The sequence below is a fragment of the Vicia villosa genome, linkage group LG4 (assembly GCF_029867415.1).
Source record: "Vicia villosa cultivar HV-30 ecotype Madison, WI linkage group LG4, Vvil1.0, whole genome shotgun sequence".
Classification (NCBI taxonomy): Eukaryota; Viridiplantae; Streptophyta; class Magnoliopsida; order Fabales; family Fabaceae; genus Vicia; species Vicia villosa.
In genome coordinates this window covers 4,440,893-4,457,530 of record NC_081183.1, presented here as the reverse complement: position 1 = coordinate 4,457,530, position 16,638 = coordinate 4,440,893, and positions in this window count along the sequence as shown.

Sequence of the window (16,638 nt, the reverse complement as noted above, 5' to 3'; positions counted from 1 at the left end):
ATAACAATGTATATGAATTTTGTATAAGATAATGTGGTATTTTAATCCTATGCATTTTCTATTTCAGGAAATATATAAAGAGTATGCACAATTCAGCGCAAGAAGCACTGACTCAGAAGGTTCAAGTATGCAACATCAGAACATGCTCTGGCAAGACATCAGAAGAGGGTCAAGCAGAATCAGAACATGGTCTATTGAAGCATCAGAAGAACTTGAGATCAGAAGCAGAAGTACTGAAGTTCTCATGCTATCACGCTAAAAGCACTTCAAGGTCAGAAGACAAGAAGATGCTTTGCACCAAGCTATTTGACTCTGATGAAATTCAAATGTTGTATATACAAACATCAGATCAGGAGCAAGTACAAGATGGCAGGCTACGCTGACTGAGAAAAGGAACGTTAAAAGCTATTAAAGGCAAAGTCAGTAATAGTAGGAAAAGCAAGGCTCGAGGTAGTTGACAAAAGAGTGAAACATTAAAAGCAATGTTGTACGGATCACGCAACGCATTAAATGCTCCCAACAGTCATCTTCTCAAAACGCCTATAAATAGTGAAGTTCTGATCAAAAGCAAGGTTACCAATTTACGAACTACTTTTCAATCTTGCTGAAACTCTGCTGAAATCAAAAGCTATCAAACTTCATCTTCAAACTCACTTCATTGTAATATCTTAGTGAGATTTAAGCTTAGAACTTAAGAGAAATATCACAGTTGTGATTATAGCTTATTAAGAAGCATTGTAATACTCTTTTTAGAATTTGTTTTACATTCATTTGCGAAGGGTATAAAACTCTCGGGCCTGATGGTTTCACCTTGGAGTTTTACAAGAAACATTGGGAAACTATCAAGGAGGACCTTATGAAATTTCAGGCTGACTTTCACTCCAAGGAGATTCTTATCAAAGCTTTCACTTCATCCTCTCTAGCACTGATTCCTAAAGTTCATAATCCCCAATCTCTCTCTGAATATAGTCCAATTTGCCTAGTTGGAAGCCTTCTTAAGATCCTTTCAAAAATCCTTGTTGGTAGATTAAAACAAGTGGTTGACAGATTGATCTCGAAAAAACAACCAACCTTTATAAAAAAAAGGAATATCTTGGACGAAGTCTTGGTTGTCAATGAGTTGCTGGACCTTGCCAACACGGAAGGACGAAGTTGCCTAGTTCTGAAAGTGGATTACGAGAAAGCCTATGACTGTGTAAGCTGGAATTATCTTCCGTTTATGATGAAAAGCAAGGGATTTGGAACTAAATGGTTAAATTGGATGGACGTGTCTGTCTTTGTGAGTTCTATGGTGGTCATCGTAAATGGCAGCAGCACCGATGATTTTAAGGTCGAACGAGGGCTAAGGCAAGGAGATCCTTTATCCCCTCTTTTGTTTGTCATAGCTATGGAAGGTCTAACGCGTATTGTGGAGAAAGCAGTGGACTTGGGAGACTATAAGGGATTCCGTTTTGAAGACAATAACTCTGTTGACATTTTGCAATTCGTAGACAATACTATAACATTTGGAGAAGGTGATCATCAAAATCTCTGGAGCTTGAAGACTATACTTCGGGGATTCGAGTTAATGTCTGGCCTCAAAATTAACTTATGCAAGAGCAATATTTTTGACATTAATATTGCTGAAACAGAAATCGAACAAACATATGCTTTTCTCTCTTGCGGGATTGGCAAGATTCCTTTCAAGTTCCTGGGCGTAATGGTGGGCGATAGTCCGAGAAAGAGCTGCATGTGAAAGGATGTGGTCAGGAACGTTAGAAGTAGATTACACAGCTGGAGCAGCCGTTATCTATCAATCGGAGGGAGGGTGGTGCTTATCAATTCAATGCTTAACGCTATCCCGTTGTACTCGTTATCTTTCTACCGAGCGCCAAAAAAGGTAATCAAAGAGATTATTAGCATTCAAAGGAAATTTTTGTGGAAGGGAGTAAAAGGAGATAGAGGAATAAACTGGGTTAGCTGGAATAACGTTTGCAAAGCCAAAAATAACGATGGCCTAGGAATCAGAAGCATCAAAACTATGAACATCTCTCTTCTCATGAAGTGGAAATGGAGAATCCTAACGGAAGAAAATTCGGTTTGGAAGAAATAGAAGATTCTATATGGTGGCATGATTTAATGTTGATAAACGTCTGCGAAGCCTCCAGAGGAATCTCAGCCTCTGATATTTTTATGTGCACGGTAAAAAACGGAACCAAAAATTCTTTTTGGTTTAGCAAATGGGTGGGAAACCAAGTTCTTTCCGAGGCTTATCCGGAACTCTACACGAAGGAAAATTCTCCCTTCATGTCAGTTGCCGAAGCTGGCCACTGGGAGGACTCAAAATGGTTTTGGGATGTTAATGACTGGTTCAACAATAATGAAGAAGCTTATGATCTCCTTATCCGGTCCTTGGCAGAATTGCTGCTACCGATCCAGCTGGTCCGGCACGCTGTTGATGACTTTGCTTGGGCAGAAAATATTGGTCCGCCGTTTGTATCTTTTCTATGATAAAATTAAATAATAATACGGCCAAACAACAAAAGAGAATTAAAATTTGTTATAAATATTATTATCATATAAAAACGTATAACATTATATTATTCATTAATGAGACCAATCGGCCCTTTTTACCCAAGTTTTCTTATCCCAACTATGATAAAGACCATCTGATTTTACTAGCCAAAAAACATAAATTTTCTTTTGATCATATTCGGCATCTAGTGCTTTGAACGAACACTGCAAATTGTTCCATTGCGCCAAACATACATGATCAGAGGAATTGTTAGCATTGATGGAAAATGCAGATCCTGAAATCCCGATGAAGGATCCTGCTAAGCCACAATTATAATGCACTACTGTGTTAGACACTTCAGTTTGAATAGAAACAATACTGTCTATATCGTCCAAAGCTGAAGTATAATGGAGAGAAAATAAAAATACAACAAAGAGGATAGCATGCCATGAGTTAGCCATTTTACAAATTGAGAGTAATTAAAATTTTAGAGTTAGACTGAATATATATAGTACCCCTCGTATTGATTGTTTCATGATATAAATTATTTTTTATAACCTCCTATTTCACATTTACCCTTTAACTATTGTTTTTTATAACATCTCACTTACAACTTTTTATTTTATTAACTCTTAATATTACTTTTATTTAGTACAAACTCTTACGGTTATGCTATAGTAACCTCCTATGGTTATATTTTGAGTACAATTACTTATTATATTATTTAAGAAAAAAATGTAAGTTACAACGACAAAATATTATGTCAGTTATTATTTAAATAGTTATTGATTAACGCACTCTATCCCTGCTTTTGTTCTATCTTTGTTTCTTTCTATTGGTTTCATTTAATTATGGTTAGAAATATCGGAAAGATCAAAAGGATCCAGGCTACATCGTGAATAGAGTCACTTTCCTTAAAAGTATTATAAACATTTTTTTAATTGTCTTAGAGTTTGAAAAGCAAGAATACTCAGGATAATGTCAGCCTTACTCGAGTCTGCACAAGACCGGTGAAGAACTCGAATGCAAGGAAGAGTGTTTGGAATAATGAAGAGGATTTATGATTATGTGTGTTTCATTTTAGATTCATAAATGTGTATTTATAAGCCATACATGTGTTGTTTCATAAGTTTGCAACTCTTGATGAAACAACACCTTTTCACCGTATATTGCAATGGTTAATCTATAATGACACAAGACACCCCTTCATGAAATGTTGTAAATTTGAATTCAAAAAATAAATTTAGACAACAACCAAAAATCTATTCCCATTTTTTGTCACATTAGAACACACTATGATAATTATTGTTTTATAATTTCCAACAATTATTCGCTTCATTTCCTTTTTACTAATTTTTTACTATAACTTAAAAATTATCTTACTTTATATTACAATAGTTAAAGGGTAGGTTATATAAAAGAAGTTATGCTATAGTAACTTATGTGTGTGTATATATAAATATATATATATATATATATATATATATATATATATATATATATATATATATATATATATATATATATATATATATCATACAATAGAAAAAAAGCAAGATGAGAATTTGGGCAACTTTGACAAGTGTCTTGCTCACATCGATTCTCATCTTTTGTGAAGTTACTATAAAAGGAAATTTTTTAAAAAATAAATTTATAATTTTTTAAATATAATAATTGATGCTTTGTTTTAAATTTTCACGTTAAATCAAAATATAATTGGGCTATTGGGAATATGAAACATCCATTGGGAATATGAAACATCCATTGAGAATATGAAGCATATATTGCAAACTATTAACCCTAATAATAATATTCTGAACATGAACATATATTAATTGCATAATTTGTCTTTAATTCTAATTTCTCTCCTCCCAATCTATTTTTTTTCTCATTCCCTTCTCATCAATGTTACTGCATTTTTGACCAATAAAATTAACCTTTATCATCAAATTTTTTTGAATTTACATCGTAACATGCAAAATACTTTGTATCTTCCACTACCTTTTCATATTCCACCTTAACCATATATTCACAAACTCCTCTTTATGAAGTCACAAAAAGCAATGGAATTAAAACAGTTCAAATGCTCTCCCATTTTCTCCTAAAACTCCCCTCAATTCACATATAAAAACTAGCATTCATAGTAAAAATCAGCATACACAGTAGAAAAAAGGGCGGAGGAAAAAATGCAGAAAGATCAAGGCAAAACTATGCTCATAACTAAATTCATCTTCCTCCAAAATTTGTAGCAGCTTACACCATTTAAACCTTCAACAACCTCATCACAAACCTCTATTCAACTTTATAACCTGCAAAGAAAAAAAACTTAGAGCACTGAACAAACACCATTCCTCACAACACAGAAGCAGAGAAGGAGAGAAAGAAGTCGAGAAGGAGATAGTAATCGTACCTGATTTTTCTTTGTCGTTCTTATTTTCCTTATATCCTTTGCATCTAACCATGTATTTGTAACCTTCTTAAATCATAATGAAGATGGGTATTGGTTCGTGTGGGGTGGGGTTTTGATTTGGGTTTCAGTAACTTTAAGGTGACAAAAATCTACGTTTGTTCTAATTTTATGCGTATAGCTCGATTTTCAGTAGGTTTGGAATCATTTTTCTTCGATTTGGGGTTGGTTTGATCCGTCTTTGTTGATCTTGATTTGCGATTTCTATTGTTAGATCATGGTGTTCTGATTTATGTGATTTATTGTTTCTTTTTCCGATTTGTTTTATGGAGTCCCTGTCACGGAGGTTGAAAGAAGACACCGAAGGAGGAAGATGGTGTACGGTTCCCCCAATTTTCTCTCATCTTCACGTTTTTTCCTTTTGTTGTTTGTTTTTGTTTTTATATTTTTTTTAAGTGGTTTTTAATTTTGGCCTTTGTTTCAAAGAAAAATAAATAAACAAACAGTAAGTAATTAATTAATAAAATTCAATTTAATTATTTTTCTTATAATGGGAATTAAATAATGATATTTAATTTAACTTTATTTTTAAATCTTTTTCTCTTTCCCATTCAACTTTTCCTCTTTCCATGGCCTTGGTTTGGTGTTGTTATGGTTTCTATACTCATATGTTGTTATTATATATATATCTCTTTGCATTCCAAGATTTTATATTTATTAATTAAATTTTATTCAAATCATGAATAGTGTTTTTCAATATAGAAATTTATTCATTTAATTTTTATTAATTATATTCATGTTATTTTTTTTAATGATATTTACTTTTGATTCAATATTTTTTTTTATTTAATGAGTAAATTATATACTATTAAATTATATACTATCAAAAAGACCTATTAAAATACTAATGATATTTTTTTTGGAAAATTAATATTCTTTTAAAGAACTATGGAAAATCTATCTTTTAGTATTATTTTTTACTATTTATATTTTAAATTCATGATTTTGATGATGTTTATAATTGTTCAATACAATGGATCAAAATAACGCAAATCCAAAAAGAAATAATAAATATTATTTTATGGTAATATATTAATGATTTAATAAAACAAATATTATTTAATAATTGTATCTATCAATTTGATTTATATGTGATTTTTTTTTTTAAAAATAAAATAATATATTCACTATAATTACAAACCCTATTAAAATATGGATCATGTTAATATGTACACTAAGGGCACATTTTAATCATATTATAATTAGTATAATTAAAAAAAGTTTAAGTGGAATAAAGTCCTATTTTAAATTTAAAAAAATTAAATATAGGCATTTTATGAGAGTATTTTTTATTATAGCATCCTTACCATATACCCTTCCGGCACATGATATCATTTTTCTTAAAATATAATTAATTTCAGTAAATTTATGATAATAATTTTGTGCAAATACTAATGATCGTCATTGTGGTTGTCGTTTTTTTTTACCTCCCAGTTTCACTTGGGAGGACGGCACGCTAGACCCTTCACGCGAAATTTGGAAGGAGAATGCGCCCGGGGCGGGAGGAATTTTATTTCAGTTCTTTCTACGATATCACACGAACTTTCTTATTGTCCTACGAGTAGGAAAGGGAAAAAAAGATCTCAACTAAACCCTAAGAGTTTGCTAAGTGTGGAGATTTCACCTAGACTAGAAATTCTGGAGTCCGGGGGGTCGGTTATATATAGGGAAGTGTTTAAACACCCTACATATCTGTAGTACTTTACAGGAACCTTCTCTGTGTCATTGTGATTGTGTTTATTGCTAATGATTGGGTAAATTTCTCCTTTGTGTTAGGAGAAAGAATTGAATTGATTTGAAAAAGACAGACAAACAAACTGACTATTTTTGGTATTTATTAGCTCGCTGAGATTCCTTGTGAACCTCATGCCTACATATCCCTAGTGGAAGTCAGAGCTTAATGTAGTTCGGGGAACTAACTAGGGAAATTAATTGTTTTTGGTGCCTTGCTTGAAGCTCAAGGTTGAAGCTTGAATTAAATCTCTGTTTACAATAAAGAGACATGAAGTCATCTTTACAGAGAGGTATTGGTACTATTCTACCACAAACATTAAAAGAGTGACAGAATAACTGAATTCATTTCATTCAAGAGGGGGACCTTACTTGTGTATGTGCAAGTATACCAGTCAAATGCCTCTTAAATGAAAGAAAGATGCTCATCCAAATTAGGGAAAGTTACCACATGTCTGGGTTTTACTGCCAGCTCATGCCTTTCAAAATCCTAAATGGGAGACTTGATTAAAATTGAAATGAAATGTAATGTTTGTTTGAATGTGGTAGTGTAGTAAAAATATCTCTCTATAGAGATAAGCTATGTCTATCTACTGTATAAAAGATTTGACTTTAGCTGGCTTGAATGAGGCCCAAGCTTGAGGCTTTTTGATTGATTTATTGACTTATGATAACTCTACAGGGGAGAATTTAAACTAAGGAGTTTTTGGGTGTTCTGTACAAAGCCCAGAATTGAGGCTGACTCTAATGGGAGAGTATTTATTTGATGGATTTTATTTGGAGTTCTGTACAAAGCCCAGAATTGAGGCTGACTCTTTTTAAGGAATTTATCTTAGCTGGAGAAATTTGTCTGTTAAAAGACTGATTTTCTCATGTTTTTTGGAGGCTGACCCATTCCAGGGGTTTGACTCTTTTTGGGGAAATTATCTCCTAAGAGAATGAATCTTTGGATTTAAAGGATTGATTTTGGAGGCTAACCCTTTCCAGGGTTTTTTTGTTGAAATGATAGATTGATTTTGATTTTTTGAGGCTAACCCTTTCCAGGGGATTTTATGGAAATGAATGGAATGATTTGGAGGCTAACCCTTTCCAGGGGATTTTATGGAAATGAATGGAATGATTTGGAGGCTAACCCTTTCCAGGGGATTTTGTTTGAAATGAAAGAATGTTTTGATTTTTGGAGGCTAACCCTTTCCAGGGGATTTTATTGAAATGAATGGCAGAAAGATTATCTAGTGGAGACTTCTTGTTTAAAGCCCAAGATGAAGACTGACTCTTGCTGAGGATAAGCAAACATGAACCCTAGACTCTGCTAAGGAAGATTGATGAAGATAAGGGTGACAGAGACTGTCCATGTCTCTCATTCCAAAAAGTGTACTCAATATGAGATTGAGACAATCTTAGCTTGTTTAAAGTCTGGTTTAAATTGGAAGAAACTCACCAAGGTAGGCTAAAAGGTGACTAAAGACCTGTTCCTATGTTTATAAGAAACCTGATGGGTCCTTGTATACAAGCTCATGAGGAAGCTGGAAATGCTTTTAAGAAGCCTGTGGGTCCTTGTACAAAGCCCAAGAGGAGGCTAATCGAGGGTCCTTGTTATAGCACAAGAGAAAGCTATGTAGTTTTGAACTTATTTTGGCTCTAAGCAAATGGGTAAGAGGTTTCACCGGGAATAATTCCTCTTTGGGTGGATGTGTCCTATTTTTTGGATTCTAAGGTTTTTGCCAAGATGTTTCACCGGGAATAATTCATCTTGGGGGTTTGAACTACAGATCTCTAATTAGGAAAGAGCCTTCACCGGGAAGACATTCTCAATCCTAGGTCATATTCCTATAATATATATATATATATATATATTGTTTAACTGTCCTAGGGTTTACACTCAAACGAAGTTCTAAACAAATATATGTACAGTTTGTATTTGACAGTAATTTAAACAAATACTGTAAATTGAAAGCTTGTAAAGCCTAACCTGGATGGAGTGGAGGCCTTTGAAGAAGTATGTACAAAGCCTTACCAGCAATTTTTGTTGTTTTGTTGATAACAGTTGAATATTTATGATAAACAGTTAAGGGTTTTGAAAACAGAAGAAGTGAAGATGGACAAAGGTCACATAGGTATCTGAAGAGTTTCACCGGGAATAATGCCCTTCAAATACCAGAAGAATGTTTTGAAAACAGAAAGGAGATTTTGAAAATACAGTTTTGGAAAACAAACTATGAAAAGAAAGAAGGTGTTGGGTCTTACACTCTAATAGAGGCCCATGAATTTATTGTTTTATGAAACACAGTTGGAAGAAAATTGGAATGATGTAAGGTTTTGTTGTTTGAAAACCTTAATCATTTTGTTTTAATCGGAGATTGAAAACAGTTTTGAAAATTGACAAAAGTCAACTTAATTAGGGTAAAGATAAACACTTAAAACATACTATTTTAAACTTAATAAAAATATATGAAATAAATAATATTTTTTATGATTTTTTGATTATTCACAAAATAAATATATTAAATAACAAGTGTGTGAAAAATGAAGTGAAAATGATTTAATTTGATAGGTTAATTAATTGTGTGAAGTTGTAAAGAAAATGAAAAGGAAAAGTGATAAAAAATAATGTTTTGGCCTCACCATGGTTTGAACCCACGCCCTTGAAGCCAACAACTCAAAATAACACCACTGGGCCAACGCGCGCTTGGTGTTTATGATACACATCCAGTTTATTATATTTTCAAACAAGTGGTAAATCATGGAAAAATAAAAGAAACAAAAAGTCTGGGGCGAGGGGGATTCGAACGCCAGACTTGAGGCATGAGGAGACTAAGAGCGCATGTGAGGCCACTAGGGCAAGTTATTCATTCGTTTAGAAAACGCCTATCATTAAAAATAAAATAAACTTTTCCCAGAGATTTGAATTTTTGCGCGCCATGGCCAAAGTCGTCTTCTTCCTCGAGCTCAAAGATTTTCAAATTCCTAAATCTCTGGTTTCTCAACTAAATGGCATGATGTAAACATCAATCTTGTTCTAAATTTCCTCACGAATCCAAATATGTAACTAATATTTATTTATATTAACTATAGCTACCTAATTTCTCAGAGAACTCTGAGAACACATGAACCCTAAATTTGAAATTAAATGACAAACAAGATGAATAAATGAATGATGATAGAGGGTTTTCAATCCTCTGATGATGCTGAACAAGATAGAATCGAGCTTTATCACAAAGAGCACTTAAATTAAAGAGATGGAGTTCAGAAACTTACCTCTGAAAATGGAGGTCGTGAGGATGATAGAGAGCACCTAGGCTTGTATGAATGATCCCAATAGCTTCCTTGGGACTCAGTGATGCTAACTGGATGCTTGTGGTGACCTGAATCCTTCTGAATTGCTCTATGGACCTCCCTCGATTTGAGCTTCAAGTGGACATGGAGGGTGATGAATCTTGAGTTATAGATGAGCTGCAGCCATCTGAACAGTTTCACTATGATCTGAGGAACGTGCCTGGATGCCTAACCTTGCTTGGAACCTCCTGAATTGTTCTATGGACCTCCAACTGCAACAGCTCCAAAGTGAGAGCAACAATGGCGTTCATCCACTTACAGAAGTGATCCAGGTGCTTGGATCACCTCAACTGAACCCCTTTGAGATGTTAGAATGCTTACTTTCCAAAGATAAGCTTTGGTTTGAAGAAAACGATTCTTCTTGCCAAAGAACTTTGAAAAACCATAAGCATGAGAAGAGAAAGAGAAAGCAAGGAATATGGTTGCTTTGGTGTGTTTTCTGAATGAGAAAGAGCCCTTTATTTATAGGCAATTGATTCAGTACTGATTGAGAGAGTGAGCTTGCTTAGTGAAGTGAGTTTGGTTTCTTAGCCATGAAGAAAGTTTGAAAATATCCAAATGCAATGATGCATTTTCGGGCTAGCTTCCCCAACCATTGATCTTGCAGGATCTTAGGGGACATTTCTGATTCAGAGGAGGGCTCTAATTGGTTAGGGAGAAGATTCCTTGATTATTCATCATTTGCCATAAATTCAAGAATGCAATCATTACATAATCACATGCCTTTGTTTTTGGGAATCTTCTCCAATCCTTATGCAATGATGAATTTGGATGTATGGCGTGTTTTCAGATGCATTAGAGGTCGTGTAGCATCACTTAGTGAAGCAAAATGCACAAAATTGCAAAGTTTCAAATTGTACATGACCTATAATTTCACTTCATGAGGCCAACTTTGAACAAGCATAACTCTTAGCTCAAAATGAATTTGGAGAAGGTTGAACACAATTTGGAAAGCCCTAAACATCTAATTCAAATAATTAGTTTATGGTTTCTTCAGAATTGTCGCACGCTCGCGAAAATGTGAACAGAGTCGCCACCAATATATTTATCCCAATGAGGGAAAGGAATATCAGAAAACCTGGACTAAAGAAAGGATAAGAAAAGGTCTTTCGACCAGAGATAGGGTACGGAAGTCGGTTACGCAAGGGGAAGGTGCTAGCACCCCTCACGCCCATCATACTAGATGGTATCCACCTATGTTTGTTGCTATCTAAAGGGTGTATAAATCTAAAGCTTAATTACTAAGGGAATGCATGCAAATGAAAGAAAAGAAACACGGGGAAAATAAGGTTTTTAAATAGTTGTGCTCGCTTAGGCCCCGCGACCCAATGCCTACGTATCCTTTTCAGGAATCAGAGCGCCGTAGTTCGGCTCTTTAGTTTTTGTTTGTGTTTGTGTTTTTTAGTGGACGAAGTTACATTCGCACTCCGCTGCTCGACCTCTGGAGTCTTAAGCTGGGAATGGAGCGGAAATAACGTGTCCGATTAAAGAATGCCTCTGAGGCGAGATAGAGAAAAGAGTTTGAGCGTTCGAGCGACACCCTAAAGCAAGGGAGACTCGAGTTGCTCTTTGGTTTGTGTTTTTTAGAATTTGGGAACTTACGCCTGAATGGAACCCTAAAGCAAGGGAGATCCAAGCACTCGAACGTTCCCTAAAGCAAGGGACGTTCAAGCTTCCATTCCCTTTTTAAGGATTTTCACTTTTTTTATTAATGTTTTTTAAGTGTTTTCTTTGTATTTCTTAAGGGAAATTAAGTCAAGTATTTGTTAAGTATTTTAAAGTTGAAAAGGAAAAGAAACTAGCCTAAGTATGAAGGGAATTTCTACCTAATGTTATCATGGTTTCTACCTAAGGTTAGGAATAAAAGAAACATGAAAAATAAAGTCACAATCATGAGCAAAATTGAGTAAGAATACAATGGTACAAAATTATACACAAGTATGAAGTAGCAAGTCAAAACATAGTACAAAATGAATTAAAAATACTACTATTTTTTATATTGGTTTTTATGGGAGAAATTGAATTACAAGTCAAGTAAAAAGACTAAAAACAAATAGCCTAAAAACTAATATATTTTTAGTGATTATTTTTATATGTCAAAATTGTATATCAAAGTCTAAAAGAAAATTAGCATTTTATTGCTTAAAAGACAAAAACGGGAAGAATCAATTTAAGACCTAAATTCTACTAATTTTATGTGAGACAGGGGGTGAAAATTGAATTAAGGAGTGTAATCAGTGACAGGGCGCAGGGCCCAGCCCAAAGGGTGTTTATTCAAATTTATCAGCACAAAAAAGTAGATGTGGGCCTTCAGGGTGTGCATAGCAGTTTGGGCCCAAGAGTTCAGTTTGTTTTCAGATTTTGTGCAAAAAGATGGGGTGAATGGGCTCAGTGGGGTGTGATGCCAAATTCGTGAGCCCAATGTTTGTGATCCAATTTGATTATCCAGATTATTATCTTATTCAAAATAGAACTCTGGTTAATGTTCAATTAGCTCTTAATTAATTGCAATTAAATTGATTAAAAACGGAACAATTAATAAAAAAAAATTAAAGAAGAATAAAAGAGGAAATTAGGACTCGTATTGCGCCGTTTCAACTCCTTACACTCTCGATCTCATAAGCTCTCTCATGTCTCGCGAACGAGACGGCGGCGGTGGTTCTCTCACACCTCTCCTCCGCCGTGAATAAACAAACAACTCATCATCTCACTCTCAGATCCAACTCAAACCCTAAATCCAGAAGAACCGTTACGAAACCTAGTGTCTCAAACTGCGATTATGCGATGTATAATGGGAATCAAGGCGCAGAACCTTAGGGGAAACACTAATGGAGTCTTGCTCTACACAACAGTGACAAGAATAGGCGAGGAAGAGAGAGATGAAGACTGAGTACTCAGGGAACTTACTCGGAGTGAAGATCACTATTTGGCGAAATATACGCGAGGAGTACTTCAATTCCGATAACCTTCCGTCGTTCTTCTATTTCTTGCGTTATCTTCTTCTTCTTCTCTTTTATCAACTTGACTTCGTATTCCTCTTGATTCTTAAATTCTCTGCTTTGAGTTGTTGTATTGCTTGTTCGCTTTGAAATTGCAGAAAAAGATATATTGATGAAGGATGAAGGTTGGAGTTGTTGATTCAATAAGGTGAAATCGTGATGATGACTTTGTGATTGTCTGTGCAGGTCTGAGAAGATGATGAAGATGAAGATTCTATGAAGGTTGCAGGTTTGAGCATTGTTGAAGACGATTGTGCAACGGTGATGAAGTGGAGGGATTTTGAAGATGATGAATGAAGTGAAAATCTGGAAAAAGATGGAGAATGGTGAAGTGGTGAATGAATAGAAGTGAAGGTGGAATTGTGGAGGCAGAATGAATCGAGAGATGGTGAAGATGGAAGAAGAATGAAGAGAGTGATCGTGATGATTTGTGGAAAAGTGGTGGAGAGAGCAACTGAAGGGTGATGAAGATGTTATATAGGGAGATTGAATCTTCATCAGGTTAGTTATCAATCTGATTTTCTGTTAGTTATTCTATTGGGTTCTGTTATGAGGTTATGGGGTGGTTAGGTTAGTTAGAAAACTGTTTCAGTTGGTTACAAAGTTGGTTAGTTATGAAGTTGGTTAGGATTGGTTTAGAAATAGATTGGAGGATGGTTGGAAATCTGTTTGAAAGTTAGTTATGTGGGGAGTTAGGAGTTGTAACAGAATCAGTTACATTCTGTTATTGGTAGTTAGGAATTAGTTAGTAACATTGGTTTGAAAGTTAAAAGGGTAATGGCGCTGTTAGAGTTAGAAGGTTATTTGAGTTTTAAAACAGTTAGAAGAAAATGTTAGTTATAAAACAGTTATGAGTGAATTCTGTTAGGTTGAGAAATGTTAGTGAATGATTAGGAAAAGATGTTGTATATGGTTAAAATGATATGAAGGGCTGCTGGTTTGAACTTGTACAGGGCCTGTTAGTAGTGGATTGCGTAGGGGCTGGTTTCTTATATTTACTATGTGCAGCCGGGATTGTATTCTCCTTTTATAACTGAATGTGGTAGATCCGAATACTGAATCGTGGATTAGCATTGATTTTTGGCTTGATGATGAAGCTTGCAGGCTTTTGAATTGATCTGTTTGCTTGAATACTGCAGGTTTTGGAAAATGAATGTTGACATGGTAAGCGTGAATGCGTTAATGACTCTTCTCTTGGTTTTCATAATGTGCAGGGACCGGTTTTGGTGCTGATGGCAGAAGACATAACAGGAATAGAAGCCCGGGATGAAGCAGAACAAAAGTCGAGACTTCTGCCTGAGCTATAAGTGACATTATTGCAAGCTAATGATGATAGTCCTCTTCTAGATTAGATGAGATGACTACACGTTTTTCCTTCTTATATTGTATTCGATCGAACCTTGATCTGTTGTAAGACTTGTGTAATGACAATTGAATCTTTCTGGACTTTTGGATAATTTGTAGATGGGTTTTGAAATACATAATGTTTGGTTTGTTCACAAATGGAAGGTGGTGGTTAACAAGAAGAATTGGAGAAAAAGAAAGATGAGTCAGAAAGTGGAAGATCATGAAGTTTGAGTTTTTAGAAATGATAGTTTAGTGAATTATTGATACAGAGTGACAGACCCTTGTAACTTGGATAAAATGAATGATATTTGTATTCGATGGAAGCGAACAATGTAATGTTCTTGAATTATAATGGATGCCTTTGGTACCTTGAACAAATTTTGAACTCCTTTTATCTCTTTAAATATGAAACTTCTTTTTCTTTTCAATGTGCAAATCTTGGATGAAGAAAATCCATTCGGAATGATAACCAGAGATATGGGTCAGCATGACTTTAGTTGAAAGTCAACCTCATGGTTGACTTTGACTAAAGGTCAAAGTCTTTGCAATTTAGCTTCCAAAGGCCTTCTCTCACCAATATGCATCAATAACCAAAAGGTGCTTATGAATCTCTTTCTTTTTAAACCAACACTATAATGATCTCTGGACAAGTGAATTCACCAAGTATTGCAGCGTAACATATAATTCAAGAAGTACACTAAATAATCATGTCCAACTTCATAGGGAAGATTCTCTTGATTATCAGATGAATATGGAAATAAACCATGATCCAATTGATGTCTCCAATTCATCCCCATTGATTTAATGAACCAATATTATTTTTGATGAATGCATGATGTGTAAATGACCTAAAATGCAAGTGAAGTTAAAAATAATAAGCCAGTTAGTAAAAAAAATCAGATGGGCAAATTTTGGGGTGCAACAGCTGCCCCTATTTAATCATCCTGAACTTGAAAGTGAGATTGGCGCTAGCCTTTTGAACATTCAAGGTGGAAGAAGATTAAATACCAAGTGAACCTGAAAATTTGCCTCGTGAGGTATGATCCACTGAGAAAGAAATGGTGTCAAATCCACTAAGGACGATTGTATCAACTCTGGATTGAACAAATTAACTCTGGGTTAGAAATGAAATAGAACTCAACTCTGGGTTGAAGAGGAATAGCGGGTCGACTCTGGGTCGAAGAATAAAGGGGAAGTTAACTCTGGGTCGAATAAGAGGTAAACATCAACTCTGGGTTGATAACGGAAGGAGAAATCAGTATTAGTGGAACGAGGTATAGACATCAACTCTGGGTTGAGAAAAAAGTAAGAATATCAACTCTGGGTTGAAAACAAGAGATAGACATCAACTCTAGGTTGAGAGAAAGTAATTCAAATATGGGTTAGAAATGAAATAAACGTCAACTCTGGGTTGAAAAAGAAACGTGGGTCAACTCTGGGTTGAAGGATAAAGGGAAATCAACTCTGGATTGAAGACAATGGGTAGACATCAACTCTAGGTTGAGAGAAGGTAATTCAACTCTGGGTTGAAAGAGGAAAGATGATCAATTAGGAATAACCATCAACTCTGGGTTGAATGGGAGAGAAAGAAGATAACCGTCAACTCTGGGTTGAGTGGGAAAGGAGGAGTCAATTCTGGATTGAATAAAAGGGTAACCGTCAACTCTGGGTTGAATGGGAGAAAGATCAACTCTGGGTTGAATAAAAGATGACTGTCAACTCTGGGTTGAGTGGGAAAAAGAATCAATTCTGGATTGAACAAAGGACAACCGTCAACTCTGAGTTGAGTGGGAAAAAGATCAACTCTGGGTTGAATAGAAGATAACCGTCAACTCTGGGTTGAGTGGGAAAAGGATAAAAGATAACCATCAACTCTGGGTTAAAAGGTGAAAGGAAAGTCAACTCTGGGTTGAATAAAAGATAAACGTCAACTCTGGGTTGAGCGGGAAAAGACAAGAGATAACCGTCAACTCGGGGTTAAAAGATGAAAGGAAAGTCAACTCTGGGTTGAACACAAAGACATCAACTCTGGGTTGAAGAAAGATGAACATGATTGACTTTGGGAGATGACACCACAATGGTAACTCTGAGTGATCCAGTGGAATATCAATTGAATGCTTTATAGGAACCTCATCTTGGCTTATGCTTCACATGCAAATGTTTGATTTATTTATGCACTTCTGGAGATGCAATGCGATGATTTCTATATGCAATGTATTGATTTATTTGATCAGGGTTTCTGCTTTGTGGAGTAGATTAGGTGG